Source organism: Coptis chinensis, chromosome 2, assembly GCF_015680905.1.
Source record: "Coptis chinensis isolate HL-2020 chromosome 2, ASM1568090v1, whole genome shotgun sequence".
In the NCBI taxonomy this organism is placed as follows: domain Eukaryota; kingdom Viridiplantae; phylum Streptophyta; class Magnoliopsida; order Ranunculales; family Ranunculaceae; genus Coptis; species Coptis chinensis.
In genome coordinates, this window is record NC_141457.1 from 56,679,254 (window position 1) to 56,697,630 (window position 18,377).

General features: G+C 36.7%; 1 long non-coding RNA gene across 1 annotated transcript; it reads left to right on the forward strand.

Annotated features, from left to right (window-relative positions):
* Window positions 1-333: 333 nt before the first annotated feature.
* On the forward strand, window positions 334-1,708 carry LOC147516755 (uncharacterized). The gene is made up of 2 exons (XR_015213737.1): window positions 334-470; window positions 699-1,708. It is a non-coding gene; the product is annotated as an uncharacterized LOC147516755 (long non-coding RNA).
* Window positions 1,709-18,377: the final 16,669 nt, after the last annotated feature.

Genomic DNA, 18,377 nt, shown 5'->3' on the forward strand with positions numbered 1-18,377 from the left:
CCTTGACAGAGTGTGTCTCAGTGTATGTAATTGATTCAAGAAAAAATTAAAATGGAATTACTTCGGAAGTTCTGAGTTCGGACCACACCAAAAAAAGTATAAATAACAGGACTTACAATTCAAACCCACAGTACATTTCCCTCTCTTTGCCACTGCCCTACTAGATTTCAAAATAGAATCCATATTTCTTGGAAAAAGGTTTTGGCATTTAGCCTGTTTATTTTCTTTTCTTTTCTTTTCTTTTCTTGTTTTGTCGTGGTTTCTCCTCGTTCTGGCTCAAGTTGAAACTGCATGTTCTTGCTTCTTTCCTTCTTATGTAGAATCACATTCATTGCAGGTAATTGTTTTAAAACAATTTTAGTTGGTGCAGCTCTTCTCCATCAACTATTCGACACCGACTAGTTACCCTATATACTTTGTTCTATGTATTTTTCATGGCAGTCCGAATTCCAGAAAAGTCCAGGCTAAAGGTATTTTCAAACTTAGACAATAATATATCTTGAACTTTGCTTTAAGGATTTGTGCATGCATTGCTGTCAAAACTTGTATAATAAGAATGTGAAGATCGAATGATCTTTGTTCCTTATACGTATTTTTCTTCTTCTAGAGTTTATGTTTTCCTTATCAGCATCTTGATTCTGGATTTCTTGGGGGTTCCTTCATAACTTTCACTTTGATCAGTCCTTTTGTGTTTACAGATATGGAAACATAGTCACAGAGTTCTAGGCACTCTATCACTCGTTTTCCACTTAGTAGAATTCTACTATGGATTATTCCATCATGTGAATGGAAGTAAAAAGCATTCCGCTATCCTCATCTACTACATGATTGAAGTTACACTGGGACATTGGATTATGTTTCTATTAATGCTTGAGAAGCCAAACTCGAAATCCCAATGTGGTAAACTAGAAATATTTGCTTGCACCGCCCACTACCTATCAACATTTGTAAGCTTGTGGATATCAGCTGTTGGCAAGACCGTCTCTCCTTCTATAGAAATTATGTCAGAAGTTTTTCTGTTTGTGGCGATTTTTGTAGCTGCTTACATCATTGTCATTGAAAAGATGCCTAAATTACAAAACCCTGATGTACTTGATCCTGCCAGTTCAGGTGGTACTGAAATGACCAACCAAAAAGCAATATCCAAAAAAACTTTGGTAAACGAAATTTATAGTAAACAAACTGTGCACAAAGAAAAATTACAACACAGCAATGAAGTGAGTGATCCAGATATTGAAATGGGCCATGCACCGGCAAACACATCAATGGAGTTGTTCGTCAAAAAAGTGAAGTCGGCAATACACAACAAAGCAATCATGTAGTAATGTGGTGTCTTGCTTCACTCCGGAACAGAGGATTTTACTGAGGAGCCATGCTTGGGAAGAGCCACTTTTATTACAATTGTGGTTGCATTGCGTCTAGCTTCAGTAACTATGTTGCTGGTGAGCTTCGTGGAGACCTAGCTTGTTGAAACACAAAGGTAAATATATTTACATAGTGGAAATAGTTTTGTACTGTATGAAAAAGATGTTTGTATATATAGAAGGCCATACGTCGTCTTGTCTGAAGGGGTTGCTCAATCACTATAGTTGTTAGCAGCTAAGGGTGGGTCACGTCGATATAATGAATAGGCTGAGGAAGGGTATTTGTTTTCTGTGTGTTTGTGGCTGAATCTTAATTTTCTAATGAAATATACCTTTTGCGTGTGTAGAACATTTTCTAAAAAGAATTATATATGTAAAGAACAAACTAATCAGTTCATGATCAGTTTGTCCTGAATTCCTGGAATGTTGCAGACGAGCTGGGAGCTGCTTCCAAAAACTGAGTGGGTTTGCACAGGTTCCCAAGTGAAAATTAATGTTGATATATGGTGCGTCTAGCGGTCAATGTATAATTCTGGTCGTGCAGAATTCTCTGATTTATACTTTTGGTTGTGCATTCTTTTTGTCTTCTTATATATATGTTCAACTGGAATCATGGATATATCTAACCATTAATGGAGGATATAAATACAGTGGATGAATAGATCATGTTAATTTTTCTACTTTGAAAACTTAAATGATGTACCAAATAAATAAAATGGTGTATAAATTTTATAGGGTGTTGTTGTGCCCAATTAGATTGTCTGTTGAAGAGTCAGAATTCTAAACATGTAAAGTCACGCAATAGCCCACATCCTTTCAGAAAATCTCTCTCAAAACCTAAATCCCCACCACACCCCAACCACCCACACACGTTGATTCTTGGATAAAAGATCTTCTAAATGTTAAGGGCTAAAAATGGGATTTCAATGGGTGAAGGTATTATTGACAGCTAATGGGAGCATAACACGTGTCCCAAATTGGCGGATTGTTACAACCGACATATGGCTGAGACAACTAGCTCGCGCGCGCCCACGCTGATTTAAAAGAGTGAGTATATAGATTACTCATGGACTGTTGTTGTTTCTATGGAGGTGCATCTAGAAACAGAGTGCCCAAGCTCTGTATACAGGAAAATTTCACATACACTTAAATAAGCTAACTTTGGAGCGGATGCCCCATCAAAACAAAAACATGGACCGACTTTGAGTAAACGAGATTTCTTTTGGATTCCCAATAGACCTCCTTTCATTAAGTTAATAAAATGTCCTCACCGGACTTACTACAGATTTGACTAGGATTCTATGTTCTTAGAGGAAGTCGGTTGTAATCTCATTTTATCTGAGGTGTATTATTTATAGTAAGTATATTATTAATAAAATATCCTACTTGCATGTAACAAAAAAATAAAAATAAATAAAAATAAATAAATAAATAATATATATATATATATATATATATATATATATATATATATATAGAAACGGAGTACTAGAGTTGCTAATGGTGTTACATCAGTAGAATAGTGGATCAAGGAGGCACCTTATGGCGTGAAGTTAGAAAATTGTCGACAAACCAGGAATTGTTATCAGTGTGCACCTCACGCTAAGGCTCTTTTAGAACGCAGAATAGACTGTAATCAAGGCTCTTTTAGAAGGTGAGGCAGAATAATGCCATCCACAATGCTGCGCTTTAAGAGTTCTATCATACCTCATTATTAAACAAAAATATCTATGAGATCTAGTTTTACTTAGATCCCAAATATACAAATCAACAGATTTCCGAAACCAAAACAAATCAAATAAAGTGCAAGAATATATGAATAGACAATCAACTTAATGAAAACACATATGAAACACATCCTTTATTTAATTAACTATGAACCCAAGACAACTTTTCTTATCAACCTCCATGTACTGATCAACTCTTAGAACCCAACTTTTCCTCTCTTATTTTTTTCCTACGTCCTGTACCTCATATATATAGCCTTCACACCTTACTAATTCAATTCACACACACTTCTATTACTAAGCATACTCTAATTACCAAAACCAACATGGTTTCTAATTAATAAATTTGCTAGACTCAATTTAGAACTCTAGTAGTAAACTTCCTAATCTCAATTTAGAACTCCAACAGCCTCCCTTAAATTGAGATTTCACAACAAGATCTCAATTTATAATTCCAGCAGCCACCCTTAAATTGAGATCTCTCAGTGAGACCATTCCTTACATCTTCCGCAACTTGATAAATGAATCGGTCTTCAACGGCTTTGTAAAAATGTCAGCTACTTGATCACTTGATTGGCAAAACTCCAAGACAATTTCATCCTCCTTCACAAGTTCACGAATGTAATGATACTTGATATCAATGTGTTTACTCCTTCCATGAAAAACTGGATTCTTTGTGAGCGCAATAGCAAACTTGTTGTCACACACTATCTTTGTAGGAATCTCCTGCTTTTGATTCAATTCTTCTAACATCCTTCTTAACCACACTGCTTGAGTAGCACAATAAGCTGCTGCAATATATTATGCTTCTGTTATAGACAAAGCAGCTACCTGTTGCTTTTTAGAAGACCATGAAAAAAATCCCGACCCCAGATGGAAGGCATAACCTGAAGTGCTCTTCCTTTTCTATATATCGCCAGCCCAATCACTGTCTGTATAACCAACAAGTCCACAACTGTGAGATGTTGAATAAAAAATACCATAGTCCTGTATACCTTGAATGTAGCGCAATATGCGCTTTGCTGCTTGCAAATGAGACTGGTGTGGAGACTCTATGAATCTGCTAATTATCCCAACTCCATACACAATATCTGGTCTAGTATAAATCAAGTAACGAAGACTTCCTACTAACCTTTTAAAATAAGTGGGGTTAACAAATTCTCCAGTACCATCTTTGACTAGCTTTAACCTGTCCTCAACTAGTGTCATGATAGACTTGCACGATTCCATTCAAAAATGTTCTAAAACATCTTGTGCATATTTCCTTTGTGAAACAAATTTTCAATCATCTCCTTGGATCACTTCAAGTCCCAAAAAATAGGACATTAACCCCATATCAGTCATCTCAAACTGCTTAAGCATAGCCTCCCTAAACTCTTCAGTCATCTTCACATCACTGCCAATCAAAATCAAATCATCCACATATAAACACATAATAAGAAAACTGCCATTCGAGTTAGCTTTGACATATAAAGTGTGTTCATATGGACATTTTTGAAACCCATTGCCACAAAAATACAAATCAATCCACGTATACCACGCCTTGGAGCTTGCTTTAGGCCATACAAGGCCTTCTTCAACTTGTAAACTTGTGTTTCCTTCCCTTTCTGTAAATACCCTGCAGGTTGTTCAACATATACCTCTTCTTCTAGAACACCATTTAAGAAAAAAGATTTGACATCCATCTGATAAATTTTCCAACTAAATTTTGCAGCCAAAACGAGTATCATATGAACAGTGTCAAGTCTAGCAACAGAAGCAAAGACTTCAAAATAATCAATACCTGGCTTTTGCTTATAACCTTTTGCTACCAGCCTGGCTTTATAATGATCTACCTCCCCATCAGGCTTGTACTTTGTCTTGAACACCCACTTGACACCAATTGCTTTCTTGCCATGTGGAAGAGTTGTGAGCTCCCACGTGTTGTTCTTTTCAATAGCATTAATTTCCTCATCCATTACTTGTACCCATCTGTCATCCTGAGCTGCTTGTTCAAAAAGGACTGGATCACAATCTGCAAAGAGTGCAAACTTTACAATTTCTTCATCGGACGCATCTGTATCTTTAGACAAAATACAATCTTGTAGACGTGCAGGCAAAACAATCTGACGTTGAGGTCGTGAAGATGCCAATTCCCCCTGTGATGGTGCTATATCTTGTGGAGATGGATCACTAGATGTGGAAGTGCTAACAGGTTGTACATACCAAGGCCCAAAATATCGATATCGATGAATATATCGGTGTACCCAAAAACCGATATATATCGGATATATCGAAAATATCAGATATATCCATTTTTTTTGTGACTAGTCAAAATTTTGTTTTGTATATCGATATATCAAAAATATCGGCAATATATCGGTTAAAGTCAACAATATTTAGTCAAAGTCAACAATATCGGCCAAAGTCAACAATTTATATCGTATATATCGGTCGATATATATCGTTATATCGGAAATTCTGATATATATCGCAAAAAAAATGGTTCTATATTCGGTGGATATATATCGGAAATATCAATGTCAGTATACCAAAATACCGATATATATATCGACAATATATCAGATATATCGGCGATATTTTGGTCCATGGTATATACTATACAAAAGGCTGAAGAGATGTCTCAACAGATGAATTTGGAGCAACAATCAGAATTACCGCAGATACTTCTTTTCTTGGACTCCAACCCCACACACCATGCTCATCAAATATAACATCACAACTTATAATCAACTTCCCTGTATCTAGATTATATCATTTGTAGCCTTTTGTAACATCACTGTAGGCAATAAAAATGCACTTCTCACCTTTATCATCAAGCTTTTTACGAAGTTCATCAGGAATATGTGCATATGTAATGCACCCAAACACCCTATGATGACGAACACTTGGTCTTCTACCACTCCATGCTTCTTTCGGAGTTATATTCCAAACACTCCTTGTAGGACACCTATTCAACAAATATATAGCACAAGTAACTGCCTCTCCCCAAAATACTTTAGGCAAAGACTTATCTTTACGCATAGCACAAACCATATCCATAACAGTTCTGTTCTTCCTCTCAGCTACCCCATTTTGTTGAGGAGTGTATCTAGCGGCCATCTGATGCTGAATACCACACTCTGCAAAATACTCAGAAACAATTGTATACTCTGTACCCCAATCTGTTCGCAACACTTTAAGCCGATAACCAATCTGATTCTCAACATAAGCTTTGAATTTTTTAAAGGTAACAAAAGCTTTCGATTTTTGTTTCAACAAATAAACCCATGCCTTTTTACTATAGTCATTAATGAAAGTAATAAAATATTGATTAGCTCCATGTGAAGGAACTTCAAGAGGCCCACACAAATCCGAATGAACCAACTCCAGTGGTTGTTTAGCTCTCCAATATTTTCCAATCGGAAAAGGATCTCAATGTTGCTTCCCAATGATACAACTTTCACATCTATTATCAGGAACATCAATACCCGGCAACCCTGAAATCATCTCTTTCTTTGCAAGCAATTCCAAACTTCTAAAGTTTATATGCCCCAACCGCATATGCCACAACTACAATTCACTATTCACAATAGAATTAAAGCAAGATACTTTTCCATTCTAGATATTTAACAGAAATAAACGATTTTTAGTCATATGTACCTTAGCCAATAATCCTTTCACGCTATCAATTATAGTGCAAACTCCATTAAAAATCCACATATCATACCCCTTTTTAGATAACTGACCCATACTCAACAAATTTTGATGCAAACCAGGGACATAATACACATCCGAAATATGATTTTGAGAACCATCTTTTAGTGCAATGCCAATTCTTCCTTTTCCTATAACAGGAACTGATAACTTCACTTCTGATCGAATTGTTTCGTCTAAATCAGAAAACAACTCTTTAGTCCCACACATGTGATTACTACACCCAATATCTAAAAACTGCTTCTTTTGATCAACTTCTGCAGCATTGCAAGCTAACAACAAAGTTTGAGATTCTTCTGTTGTATTATTTTCAGTAGTAATATTAGCCCTTCCTCCCTTTTTGTCATCTTGAAACCCACACTCAGATTGATAATGACCAAACTTATTGCAATTATAACACTGAATATGAGCTTTGTTTCTTCTAGTATTATTATCCTTAAGCCAACACTTAGACTGATAATGACCAAATCTGTTGCAATTGTAGCACTGAATTTGAGATTTATCAAAATTTTGGTTCTCACCTCTTCGTTGAGTACGTACACCATTTGGTTGTCACATGCCTTTGTTGCTTGAATTTCTACCTTGTTGACGATCATCAGACTGTGAATCACCTTTCTTTAAGTTCATCTGACTTGATAAGAGCCCAAAACTGTAGTTTTAACCCCTTAACAATCATATTTTTAGACCAATTATGTGAGTAATAATTAAGAGTTAATACTGATTACGTGTTTTTATGCGTTTCAAGCTTCAAAGTCAATTATATGCAAAAATGTGCCACTTTGATGAGATAAAGGAGCAATGGTTGGTTGCTAAGGAGTTCTGTGATTAAAGGCCAAGATTCAAGAAGACAAAGCCTTTGTAAAGCCCGGACAAAAGGTGAAAACTCAAAGTCCACGCGGGCAAAAACAGTGCACAAAGTCAGTAGAACTTCCGAAGACCGTATCTTTGGACTCAGACCTTGGAATTGGGCCTACCTTATGTCAAAACGACCGGCTCGGGAAGAGCTTTCCAATGGTCCAAGCTTTAGCCCAATCAGAAGAGCAAAAGTGGACTAAAAGTCTGTTGAAGCCGAATCCAGCTGAAGAGCCCTTTTTGGACTGAAAAAATTGGGTTTTGGGCCCGATTTTTCGGCCCAAAACATGGCTCCAAGCCCATGCACGATTTTGGATCTGATTTCCTCCTTATCAAAAAAAAGAAAACTTAACTCTTAAGATATCTAGTAGCTTAGGATAGAAAATAGCCATTAGAATAGCTTCTAGATCTAGTTTTAATGGTTTTTAATTAAGTTTAGTTTCATTTCATTCCTTGTTTTAGATTAAACCTTTAAAATATTGTTATTGCTTGATTAGATAAATAAAGTAGTTTATTATTGATCAAATTTGATTTTGTCATTTAAATTTGTTAGATCTAATTTCATTTATTGTTTGTTATTCATTTCGTAGTTATTGATTTCGGGTTGGATTATTGTTTAGTTAAAATTCATAAAGTTAGAATCTTTATATTATGTCGTATTCAATTTCATATTGAAAATGATTGCGTAATGATTCTCGGCTAACCCTCCATTAGAGGGGGTTGAGAAGCCTTGATGAAAGCTTGATTCTGATTATCATAGAGTCGTAGTAATTTCTATTCCACTCTAGAAACGATTAATTCACCATGAGAATGGGTTTAATCGTTCACATGCTAGTTATGAATTGGTAGAAGTGCTATGTGTAATTATGGATTAGGAAGAACCAATTGTTCTCACAGTGAGCGATTCAATTCGATTACGATTAAATTCGTTAGTAAGTTAAGGTGGAATCAATCCCCCCTAATTCCTTATCATAGAATCAACGCAGTATTCCGTAGTTAAATAGTCGTATCTTGTGGGTAGTTGCATCGTAGTTTATAATTTGTAAATCTCTTATTAGACTTTAGTTAAGATTGATTAGACTTAGAAAACATTACATGTGAAAGAACTAGGAGTGGAACGAATCATCTACTCCACTATATCTCAATAGGATTGAGAGTAGAAATCTTTGATAAATTAGGCACGAGTTTAGTTCTAGTTTTACTAGCGGAAAGAGTTCTCGCGAGCTTTATTCATTGGTAAAACTAGCGTTTTACATTATATCATGACTCTATAATGCTTCTTCAACTACAACTTGTTTTTCAGCCTTCTCATTAATTCTTTGTTAATGTGCTTGTAGAGAACCCATCAATTCTTCTATAGACAGTGTTGACACACCTTTCGATTCTTCTATTGCGGTTACTACATAGTCAAAACGATCGGAAAGACTATGTAAAAAAATTTCCATAATTTGGAGATCTTCTACCTTGTCTCCGTTAGTCTGCATCTGATTTGCAAGTGCCAAAGTTCTAGAAAAATAGTCAGAAACTGTTTCCAACTTTTCCATCTAAAGAAGCTCATATTGTCGTCGTAAAGTCTGCAAACACACCTTTTAACTTTGTCAGCACCTTTGTAATAATTGAACAGAGTGTCCCAAGACTTCTTTGATAATTGAACATAAGAAATCTTTTGATAAACTGCAGAATCAATCACTCAATGAATGCATAATAAAGTTTTATAGTCTTTTGCTCAAATTTCAGATAGTACCTTCTTTTCTACGTCGGTAAGTTTTGATTCGTCTACAGGTATAGTGAAGCATTTATTAACTACATCTCATACATCTTGATATTTAAACAAAGTCTCCATCTGAAATCTCCAATCTTCGAAATTATTTCCATTGAACTTAGGAATCATATGATGCGAAAAAAAAATCATTAGTTGTCATCGATCAAACCGGATCTTTAAATAACACTTGCTCTGATACCAGATGTGAGATCTAGTTTTTCTTAGATCCCAAATATACAAATCAACAGATTACCAAAACCAAAATAGATCAAACAAAGTGCAATAAGATATGAATAGACAATCAACTTTATGAAAACACATATGAAACTCACAGATCGATCCGTTATTTAATTAACTATGAACCCAAGACAACTTTTCTTATCAACCTCCATGTACTGATCAACTCTTAGAACCCAACTTTTCCTCTCTTATTTTTTTTCTACGTCCTGTACCTCATATATATAGCCTTCACACCTTACTAATTCAATTCACACACACTTCTATTACTAAGCATACTCTAATTACCAAAACCAACATGGTTTCTAATTAATAAACTTGCTAGACTCAATTTAGAACTCTAGTAGTAAACTTCCTAATCTCAATTTAAAACTCCAACAATTTCAAACAACTAAAGCCGTCCATGAAAACGTACTCCTCTTCTAGAGACGATGATGGTATCACTATAGATCAAAACAAAGAAGGTACAGAAAACAAAACTTACTGATATCGGTAACCCTGTTTTTCTTGAGCATGAGCGGGCTTTCTACTTTTTGAGTTTATTATTTTTCTTCTTTGGGATCATCGCTAGATTCTATTTTTATAGTAATACTAACATCTTCAAAGACTGTATAGGGAGGTGTTTCTTCATTTATTGGGAATATTTGAACATTTCATTTGAATTGTTGGTCTTATTTACTTAAGAGAAGGTAGTATGTTCAAGCAACTGATTCCATACAAACAAAATGGCATCAGCCGACCATAACAGTTGAACAAAGTAAGTTTTAAATATCAGATAATATAATTCAAACCTTCAACTTCCCTCCTTCGCCCTCTTTCTTCCTCTGCCAACTTCTAGTCATTCAGATTTCGTCTTGAAGTAAGCTTTTGATATTTAAGTTGCCAGTATAGGTAATTCTGGGTGAAGCCTTATAGTTTCAGGAAATTTTACTCTAACACTTGTTTTTCTCTTTGTAGAATCCTTCTATGGATTATTTCATCATGTGACTGATAATAAAATAGAACCCAGATATCCTCATCTTCTACATGATTGGACATACACTGCAGCATTGGATTATGTTTTTGATAATGCTTGAAAAGTCAAACTGGAAATCTAAATGGTGTAAACTAGAAATATGTGCTTGCACGTTCCCTTGCCCACTATATATCAACACTAGTAAGCTTGTGGAACTCAGTTGTTTGGGAAACCGTCCCTCGATGGATAGAAATTACATCATAAGTGTTTCTTTTTGTGTGCGATTTTTCTAGCTGCTTTCAATATAATCAAAGAGAATTTCCTAGTGTAGTTGATCTGGGGGCGCAGTTCAGGTAGTACTAAAATAATCGAGCAAGTAAGTCTCCCTCGTACTTTGGTACACAATCTAGATTGTTAGTGGTGATGTTAGGAGAGTTGTGACATTATTGTAATAAACCAAGAAGGAGAAGAATGGAGGCTGGGAGAATAAGGTTCGAGAGTGTTATTTCTCTATCCCTTAGTTCATATATTTATACTTGACTTGCTTGGGTGTCAAGCTACTCAAAATAGCAACTACTAAATACGTATCCACACTTATAGAAACGTGGGATACTTTACATACTTCAACACTCCCCCTCAAGCTGTAATTACGCAAACTATGCATATTACAGCTTGGATGACAGAAATAAAGATAAGAATATTGCTCCCCCTTTCGCATAGAACTTTCTTTAGTTAAAGAACTCGAACAACTATTGAGACGTTCTAGAAAGTGAAACTATCGGTTTAGGCAATGGCCTAACCTGAATACTGAAGTAGTCCCACAGTCACAAACTGTAACTATAACATATGTTTAGTGGCGCGCTTTTTGGCTGCTACTTACTCCATTTGCTGTTATGGCTATCACAATACAAATTGCAATCAATAACACTGATTTGATGTGCGCTTCTTAGCTGCTACTATCAATATCATTGTTGAAGTCAACAAAATATTGTTCTGGGTACTCCTGAATACTAAAACATGAGTGCAGTTTAAGCGTGACTGCTACCTGAATATTGAAGACTGAAGAGTGCAGTTTAGGCGTGACGGCTACCTAAATAAATGAGTACAATTTAGGCTTGACTGCTACCTGAATACTGAAGATTGAAGAGTGCAGTTTAGACATGACTACTACTTGAATAGATGAGTGTAGTTTAGGCTTGACTGCTACCTGAATAGATGAGTACAATTTAGGCTTGACTACTATCTGAATACTGAAGACTGAAATTTAGGCGTGACTGCTACCTGAATAGATGAGTGCTATTTAGGCTTGACTGCTACCTGAGACATGAGTGCTGAATAGTGGGGACGTCATTGCTCATACTATTGAGATGCAAAGGGGGGCGCACGCCCTGATAAAGTGAGTACTCCAAGACATGATGGAATATGAAGACATGAGTACTCTTCCACATACGTCTCAATATTCTCCTTGCCTCATATACTACTCAATGTCCTCATATCTCCATATTCTCCCCCTCAAGTTGGAATGTACAAGTCTAAGTTGGAACATACAAAGACTTGTCTATTCCGACTTGAACTTGAAATAGAGGAAACCAAATACCAACGCAAGAACTAGATTTGCCATCCCTAAAGAGGTACAACCAACCAATAACCAATACCCACTTCAAAAAAAAATGCAAAGACGAATTTATTCGACCAAAGATCAACCAATGCCCATGTCAAAGAACAATATTGTATTCACCAATAGCCATATTCTCATAACTCATAAGAATTAACAAACACCGAAGAGGAAAGCAAGAGATACTCATAATAAGTGGAAAACTAGTTGGGCATTTTAAAAAACACTCGGATGCGGAAACATACATGAACAAGTCGTGGAAAACTTGAGCGTTTTTTAGCCAAAGAGTTTCCAAATAGAGTGCATCAAAAGAAAGGGAAGATTATATCAGCAAATCAGCGATGAATAGTACTGTGAATAGTGATGCCAACAGTGTTGGTGAATAGTACCTGTGAACAATATCGTGAATAGTGCTGCAAACAGTGGTGGTAAATAGTACCCTTGAACAGTTCCGTGAATAGTGCTACAAATAGTGATGGTGAATAGTGAACCCAAGAGCATAAAAAAAAAGAATCAGATTTGCTTGCCAGAAAAGAAAATTTCCAACTTAAAGAAATAATACCACTGATAAGAGCCCAAAACTGTAGTTTTAACCCCTTAATAATCATACTGTTAGACCAATTATGTGAATAATAAGTAAGAGTTAATACTGATTACGTGTTTTTATGCATTTCAGGCTTCAAAGTCCATTATGTGCGAGAAAATGTGCCACTTTAGCGAGATAAAGGAGCAAAAGTCAGCAGAACTTTCGAATGCCATATCTTTGGACTCAGACCTCGGAATTGGGCCTACCTTATGTCAAAACGACCGGCTCGGAAAGAGCTTTGCAATGGTCCAAGCCTTGACCCAATCAGAGGAGCATAAGTGGACAAAAAGTCTGTTGAAGCCAAATCTAGCTGAAGAGGCCTTTTTGGACTGAAAGAATTGGGTTTTGGGCCTGATTCTCTGGCCCAAAACATGGCTCCAAGCCCATGCACGATTTTTGGATCTGGATGTATAAAAACAAAAGCTTAGCTCATTGTTAATGGGAGATTAATTAGTAGAGAATTAGGGTACATAGCTTAGAATAGAAAGTAGCCATTAGAATAGCTTCTAGATATAGATTTGATTGTTTTAATTAAGTTTAGTTTCAATTCAAATTCTTGTCTTAGATTAAAACTATTAGAATCATAGTTCTTCATTAGTATTAATAAATAAATAGCTATTTGTTAATTTCGATTTTGTCATTTCCAATTCTAGATCTAATTTCAATTCCTGTCCTTATTTCATTTTAGTCATTAAATTAGATTTCATTATTGTTTAAATTAAGTAAATTTCGAATCTTGATATTATGTTTAGTTATAATAATATGGGAAATGATGTTTTGATGACTCAAGGCTAAAACCTCCATTAGAGGGGGTTGATGAAGCCTTGATGAAAACTTAGTTGTTTAGTATAGAATTGGTTGTAGAATCTATTCCACTCTAGAAGGTCGTGTTTCGCCATGAGAATGGGTGGACGACCTCACATGCTAGTTAGTATCCGGTAGGAATGCCATGAACACTAGGGATTAGAACTCGAAATTCTCGCCGTAAGAACGTGAGAATTGAGATACAACATTCTACGCTAGGTTGTTAAGTTGGATTCGAGGTGGATTCAATTCCCCTCTAATCCTTTATCTAGATTCAAAAACAATCATATTTCCATAGCATTCGTAGTTTAAATTCAAATAATCAATTTCATATTGCATCGTAGCATAACATTTCGTAAAGCTCTCATTGACTTAAGACTGACTAATTAGCTTAGAAAACAATCCATGCTAGGGAACTAGGAGTGGAACGAACTTCCTACTCCACTTAGTGCAATTCGCATTGAGAGTAGAAACTTTGATAAAATAGACACGTAAAGTTAGTTTTAGTTTACTTACGTTTTGAATTCATCGTTCATTTCGTAGGTAAACTATTCATTTTTCATTTATCAAATGGCGCCGCTGCCATCTTAGTTGCACTTTAGCATTGTTTTCATAATAGAATTAGTCATTTTTAAGTCCCATTTCACCCACCCACCCTTGTTTGATTCATACTGTGGTTGTCCATTTCAAAGTTGAAAAATTCCGGGTAAAATTACCTTTGGCGCTACGCTCTCCTTGAGCGACCAGCCCTATAGCTGGACAATCGACCAGCCAAGGCTAAAAACACTTGTAATTTGAAAATTACTCTTTCGAAAGCGCCGAAGGCCTTATCTATGCGAAGCCTTGAAGCCACGTGTTAAATTTTTCGATTTCGGCGGTTTTGATTCGAACTTTGATCTTTCATATTTTTTCGTGTTCTAACTCTGCTATATACACCAACAAAGCGTAAACAAGACGCTATTCATAAAGCGAAGCAAGGGCCTTGTCGGTATTCCTTTCTTCCACACCGCGTCTCCGGTTAGAGGTTTCTACTAGTATATCAAAATTGTTTGGAGTGTTGCATGTTTAGTTAAGTTCGACTTAGTCTTGCATGAGATTAAGGTCCGGCCGAACAAAAACACCGAACGTAAATACACAACAACATCAACAATCAAATCTATCTAGTATACCACCCACTACACCTCTAACTACTATTTCACACACACCACCTGATATAATGGGGGAAGAAAGAGAGACTCCTCTCTCTGACTTCTACAAAGCCTTGAGCGATAGCCCCAAATCTTGCATCGTTCTAGCAGACCCAGCGGGGATTTCAGAATCCCTCCAAATATTTTTAATTTGTTACCCGTTTTCATGTCAAGGACATGCGTAGGATTGAACAAGTCCTAACAACATTCCACCATCCTACGGTTGGTACGGAACAAATTAAATTAAGGGTATTCCCTTTCACCTTAGCCGATAAAGGCGTCTTTGGTTAACGCCCAAGCCTAATTCTCGTGGACTCATGGGCTAAACTTGTTCAAATTTGTTTATGGAACATTTTTACCCACCCCTAAAGACGGATGAGATGCTTTCCAAGATTCATTTCTTCCGACAGAATCCTCATGAATCATTTTCAGAGGCTTGGAATCGTTTCACCGATCTCCTTATAAAGTGTCCACATCATAACTTAGCGAAAGACACGTTAGTTCGTGCCTTTTTCAAAGGACTTCTACACCACCATAAAGAAGTCCTTGACATAATGAATGGGGGTAGTTTCTTAAGCAAAGGAGCCTCGGAGGCTTATAAATTTTTAGAGGACCAAACTAAGCGAAATAATAATTGGGGGGGTAGTGACGATTACTCCCGCTCCGCTAGCTCTACTAATACAGTTAAGGCCGCCGGTATGTTTGAAATTAAACACGATTCCGAGCTTAAAACTCTAATCGAATCACTCACTAAAAAGGTAGAGGCCATTTCTGTACAACAAAAGCCTATCCCCGTCATGAATGTAAATTCAAACCCATGTAGTTTCTGTTGGAGTCCTGAGCATCCCGACTCCCATCGTCCCCATAGCCTATGAACAAAGGCTTATTCCATTAATAGTGAACCTAACGCCCCTTGGAGACAAAATCCCAACTCGGTTGGAGAAATAACCAACAAGTCACACCTCAAGGGTACAATAATCAATATGTTAGGCCCACCCGCGGCTTTAACCAAGCTCCACTACGACAAGGACAGGGTCAGGGTAATTTTAATAATTATAACAACCAAGTGCAACCTCGACAAGGTCAAGCACAAGGTCAAGGTAATTATAATAATTATAATGCTAATAGAGGTATCGTTAGGTAAAATAATAATTATAAAAATCCACCCATAAATAATTCACGTGAAATAGTTCCAGTCACACCACCCGTGACTACTACACCCACACAACCGGATCGCCTTGACACCTTCATACAAGTGAGCCAAAAACTTTTCCAAACCATGGCTCAATCTAACCAACAGCTTCTACAATCCGTTAATAATTTAACCCAACAGTTGGCTCAAGATAAAGCCCAAACCAAAGGTGTGTTGCCATGTCACGCAATACCTAATCCTAAAACAACAAACACATCCTTTGAGGTAACCGATAATACTAGTAATGAATATGCAAATGTAGGTGAGATAAATGCCATCACCACTCGGATCCGTTAAAGAGTGGTTGATAACAAGGTAACTATACCTATAGTTACCCTACCCGAAGAGCCTACACCTGCTATTTTACTAGATAATCAAATAGAAACCTCAAGAGCCTACCACCGTAGAGGTACCGGTTACAAACACAACCTAAGAAACGAAAGCCACGGTTAAACATCCGGTGATACCATTGCTAAATATAGACGAAACCACCGTTTCCACAAAAATTAGCCATGTTAACTAGGGATACAAATTACGAGGAGATTAGGGGCGTTTTCAAGAATCTAACTATAAACCTTCCCTTCCTCGAAGCTATTAAAAAGCTACCACATCATGCTAAGTTTCTTAAGGAATTGTGTACTACTAGGCGTAAGACAAATATACCAAAAGACGCTTTTAACGAACAATTCCCAACCTTATCTGAACATAATGGAATTGTTAAGTACAAGGACCCCTGGTCGCCCCATCTTTGATAATGCACCTTAGGAGATTCCTATCGACGACCGCGTTAGACACGGGGGCTAGTGTTAACTTACTCCCATTTTATTTGTATAGACAAATAGGTCTAGACAAGATGCAACCCACTAAAATGACGTTGCAAATTAGTCGATCGGTCTATTAAGTACCCTAAGGGTGTAGTCGAAAAATGTCTTTGGTAAAAGTTCGTGGATTTCTACTATCCGACTGATTTTGTAGTCCTCGATCTGAAGTCGCTAACGACTGGGTCCGATCATTTTAGGGCGTCCTTTTCCCGGCAACCGCCAATGCGCCATTAATTGCCGTGATGGTTCAATGTCCATGTCTTTTGGCCATCTTGCTGTTGAAGTCAATGTTTTTAAAACAAAGACACAATTACCCGATTCGTCTATGGATGGAGAGGTTAGCATGATCGAGAGCTTCGCTCGAGGTTATTTCAACAACACGTTCCTTGATAGTCATATGCCCAAAATTCTTTCCTTTGGAAAGTCAGACTCCAACATTTTCATCCCTACACTAGTCGATACACATATTATTGATGAGGACGGGATAGATGACTTTCTCAAAGATGTAGAGGACTACCATAGTAATGTGGATATGACCAATCTAGATGAGGAATTCGATGAGTTTCTTCGAGTAGGTGACAATTCACCCTATCAAGAACTAACTTGCACAACATCTACCTCGACTCCCCTCCTTCCACCCTTTCAAAGGAATCTCGAGTTTGCACTCGATCCTTTTGTTTCTCCTATGCTTCATAATTTTTTAAATCGTCCTAGCAAACAGATACTTCAGAAGGACAAACTATTTGACACCTTCATTTTCAGAATTGAGACAATCCCTACACACACAATGAATGAGTTCGGTGCTAAAACCACATCCTCATTGTGTACAGGCTGTCTTTCTACAACTTATCCATATCCACCATATTCTCCACAACCATTCACTTTTCCACACTTATTTACTAAAACACCCACGCATTCAAAAATTAAAAAGAAGGTGCATGATAGGTTGCACAATAGGGTTATCCGACTTCGTTTTCATTCCACTAGGCTGCGTCGTAGGAAATCTTGGTGCTTGATTGTGTTTGGATATGTTTTCTGTGATATTTATTTATGGAATGATCCACAACTATTTCGATTGTTGATATATGATCAACTGCATGTTCATACATATGTTTTAGGTAAAGTCTCGAGTATCTGACTATAAACGACTCAATTTCTGTGTTTGGTGCACTTCCTTTCACTTTAATATATTAGTGAGTGCACCATTAAGGTAACCGGGCCCTCCCTATGGAGTGTGTGGCTGTAAGTACCGGATCCTAAGTCCACGGTTCACATAGTTCACGTTTTCCACTCTTGCATGTTTTTCTCGGATTTTTGAGTCATGTTTCTCTATGGTGTGAATTATGTCTTTATTGCTTATTGTTTTTCCTTCTAAAAATAAAAATAATAATAATAATAATAAATAAAAATACACATAGTAATCTAGGAAGTCTCGGGAATCTGGCTTTAAAAGACCCACTGCTAAAAACAAATTTTCTAAGCTTCGTTGTAAAAAATTTGTTTGGGGGTGGGGTGTTCGTGTTTCCATACTAAAATGTTTTATGTCCCATTAGAGTTGCTTAGTCCGTTTTATTGTATC